This window comes from Apium graveolens, chromosome 11 (assembly GCF_009905375.1).
Source record: "Apium graveolens cultivar Ventura chromosome 11, ASM990537v1, whole genome shotgun sequence".
In the NCBI taxonomy this organism is placed as follows: Eukaryota; Viridiplantae; Streptophyta; class Magnoliopsida; order Apiales; family Apiaceae; genus Apium; species Apium graveolens.
In genome coordinates, this window is record NC_133657.1 from 128,719,815 (window position 1) to 128,723,930 (window position 4,116).

General features: G+C 40.7%; 1 non-coding gene across 1 annotated transcript; it reads left to right on the forward strand.

Annotated features, from left to right (window-relative positions):
* The first annotated feature begins 2,234 nt into the window (after positions 1-2,234).
* LOC141699046 (small nucleolar RNA R71) lies at positions 2,235-2,341 on the forward strand. The gene has a single exon (XR_012565536.1). It is a non-coding gene; the product is annotated as a small nucleolar RNA R71 (small nucleolar RNA).
* The last annotated feature ends 1,775 nt before the right edge of the window (positions 2,342-4,116 follow it).

The window sequence follows — 4,116 nt, forward strand, 5'->3', positions numbered from 1 at the left end:
ATTCTTTTCATTTGCGACCACATTGATACCTCCCTTCTTAGGAACACATTGTACAGGGCTCACCCACGAGCTGTCAGAAATAGGATAAATGATGCCTGCATCTAGCCATTTCAGAATTTCTTTCTTCACCACCTCCTTCATGATTGGGTTCAGTCTTCGCTGCTGTTCCACAGTTGGCTTACTACCTTCCTCTAACAGAATTTTATGCATGCAATATGAGGGACTTATCCCCTTGATGTCTGCTATAGTCCATCCTATAGCCGATTTGAATTCTCTCAAAATCCTTAAGAGCTTGTCTTCCTCACTACCTGAAAGGTCAGCTGAAATAATAACATGTAACGTAGATGAATCACCTAAAAAGGCATACCTCAAGTGTTCAGGTAATGGTTTGAGCTCTAAGGTAGGCGCTTCCTCTATTGATGGTTTGAGCTTCCCTTCAGCGTTCTTGAGGTCAGAAGTACCAAGAGATTCAAATGGTATATCTAGCTTTCGCTTCCAGGGAGAAGCGTTCAGATATTGTAATTGCTCGTTGCTATCTTCATCATCACTGTCAAATTCCCCCACTAAGGCCTTTTCCAATGCATCAGACATTAGCATGTGATCGAGTTTCGAAGTAACCTCAGAATCAATCACATCCACTTTTAAGCACTCCTCATCTTCTGTAGGGAATTTCATTGCCTTGAATACGTTGAAGGTCACATCCTGATCTTGAACCCGCATAGTAAGTTCTCCTTTTTGCACATCTATCAAGGTACGGCCAGTCACCAAGAAAGGCCTCCCCAAGATGATGGGAATCTTTTTATCTTCCTCAAAATCTAGAATAACAAAATCAGCAGGAAAGAAGAGCTTATACACCTTGACGAGCACATCCTCAACTATGCCCCTTGGGTAAGTAATGGAACGGTTAGCCAATTGTAGCGACATGTATGTGGGTTTTGGATCAGGCAGATCCAGCTTTTTAAAGATCGACAAGGGCATCAGATTAATGCTTGCTCCCAAATCACAAAGGCACTTGTCAAAAGTTAGATTGCCAATGGTGCAAAGAATGGTGAAGCTTCCTAGATCTTTCAGTTTTGGTGGTAACTTTTGTTGCAGAACCGCGTTGCATTCTTCCGTGAGAGCAACGGTTTCAAGGTCATCCAGTTTCACCTTCCTTAAAAGAATAGTCTTCATAAACTTCGCATAACTAGGCATTTGTTCCAGAGCCTCAGCGAAAGGTATATTGATGTGAAGTTTCTTGAACACCTCCAGAAACTTCCCGAACTGTCTATCCAGCTTTTGTTGCTGCAATCTCTTAGGAAAAGGTGGTGGAGGATAGAGCTGTTTCTCCCCTGTATTAGCCTCAGGCAGAGTGTGTTCAACAGTAATCTTCCTTGGTTCCGCCGCTTTCCTCCCTTTGCTTAGATTCTTCATCTCGAACTGCAGCTTCGACTTCTTTTGCCTTTTCAGCATCAGCTACTTTTCCAGACCTTAAGGTAATAGCCTTGACTTGCTCTTTAGCTTCCTTCCTGCCTGGTACTTCCGTGTCACTGGGAAGAGTGCCAGGTTGACGATTGAGCACTGTATTGGCTAATTGACCGATTTGATTTTCCAAGGTCTTGATAGAAACCGCCTGACTCTTGCACAACAGCTTAAGTTCCTCAAAATCAGCACTAGTAGGTGCAGCTGCACTTCCCTGTTGAGGATATGATTGTCTTGTAGCATACTGTTGTGGTTACTGGAATCCAGGTGGGTTAAACTGTTTACTCACTCCTTGCTGATATGGTGGCTGAATAACATTCTGATTATTTCCCCAGCTGAAATTTGGATGATTTCTATTGTTAGGATGATAGGTTGCTGGCACAGGCTGCTGTTGTCGCTGATAATTATTCACATATTGAACAGATTCGTTGACAAGAGAATACTGATCCGTAGCATGAGAACCTGCACAAAGCTCACAAACCATAGCTATTTGATTAACTCCATACGTAGCCAAAGAATCAACCTTCATTGATAGCGCTTGGAGCTGGGCTGCAATAGCAGTGGCTGCATCAACTTCCAGAATACCTGCTACCTTGCCTGATGTCATCCTCTGAGTTGGGTTTTGATGCTCATTTGCAGCCATCGTCTCAATAAGATTGTACGCCTCAGTATAACTTTTAGCCCATAAGGCGCCTCCAGCTGCTGCATCGAGCATGGGCTGAGATTGAGCCCCCAAACCATTATAAAAACCAGCGATTACCATCCAATCCGGCATTCCATGACGTGGACATTTTCTCAACATTTCCTTGTAGCGTTCCCAAGCCTCGCACATAGATTCTGTAGGTTGCTGCGCAAACTGAGTAAGAGCACTCCTCATAGCAGCAGTCTTTGCCATTGGATAAAACTTCACTAGAAACTTTTGCGCAAGATCTTGCCACGTAGTGATTGACCCAGCTGGTTCAGAATGTAACCAGTCTTTAGCCTTATCCCTCAGTGAGAATGGGAAAAGCCTCAACTTGATAGCCTCGTCAGTCACGCCATTATACTTAAAAGTGCTGCAGATCTTGACAAAATTCCTTATGTGTATGTTGGGGTCTTCAGTTGCCGCTCCTCCAAAAGAAACAGAATTCTGCACCATCTGAATAGTGCCCGGCTTGATTTCAAAGGTGTTAGCTTGAATAGCCGGATGAAGGATGCTTGACTGAATGTCATCAATTTTAGGCCGAGAAAAATCCATAAGAGCTGGATCAGCTTGAACAATATGATCTCCCATGTTTACTAGTTCTTTCTGCTCAGTTCCTGAATCCGAATCCTCAAAATCTAACTTCTCCGGTGTATCAAGAACTTCGTCTTTCTCCTCAGCTGTATCTAAGGTCCTCTTGCGAGCACGAGAACGAGTTTGCATAAACGTTTGCTAAGTACCTGAAACACAACCGAAAAGAGTAATTAACTACTACGTCCTAATCACTGAGTCCTAATGACCAATGATGGTAAGTACATAAACTAAACAAATACGCCGAGTCCCCGGCAGCGGCGCCAAAAACTTGTTAGGGCGAAATCACGCACTAATATTCACGCAAGTATACGCGTTCGCAAGTAATATAGAATACTTTCTAGTTCGTTCCCTCAGAGACTCAGACTAATTTATTGTCTAATTTAACTCACTCACCAATGTATGATTACTTCTCAATGTTAAGATAATATCACTTAAAATTGTTGATTAAATATTAACTATAATTAACTACTTAATTAACCACTTAACTAACACTTCAATTTATCAATAATAAAACACTCATGAGATCACAACTTCATTATTACTTCCTTCTATAGCCATTGTTATTACCTTTAGCATGTGACAGTGATGATATTAATCGAATAACACAAAACTGATAAAAGCCAACTTTCATTGTACTAATACCATTCTACCAAACATCCACAATTAAGATAGAAATTGAATAGTCATCAATTATGTTGAGTTCCTATATGTCTACAGAAATTGACAACACAACGATTTAAGCACAAGTTATTCCTTTTGATTACATAGGGCAAATAAAACTGTTAGAGTTACCCACTAATCATGCACAACGTACATGAACCTATGCCAACATGGCAAGTTCTAAATCTCAAGATCCACCGTCGCTTCACAAGAGATTAACACCCTATCTTATATGTTCGCGACGCACATAAGACGAATACGCATAACCAATACTAGATATCATGCAATCATCACACACTAAAGTATTAAACAATTAACTAAAGAATTCCATAATAAATCCGTTGCAACCCCATGATCACGATTAGTCCATAATAGAACTTATCGCCATCATGGGTTCATGTGAAATCATGATAAACGAACACAAGAAAATAACAACTAAACTAATTATATTAAAACAGAGTACGTCACAAGAGTAAATAAGTCAAAGCAAGAAAACTAGCATCCAACGTTACAACGAAACAAGAATCACAAGAATATATGCTTCCTCTTCGTTGCTGTGTGCTAAATCGGTCTTCTTCCTTATCTCCTTCGCTTCTTGCAAAACACAATCTAAAACATAATCCCCTCTTAATACTCTGTGAAAAACGTCTCAAATCTACTTATATAATAGTCTCATAAAACTCAGATTACATAGAAGTTGGAAGCCAAACAGAAGTAGA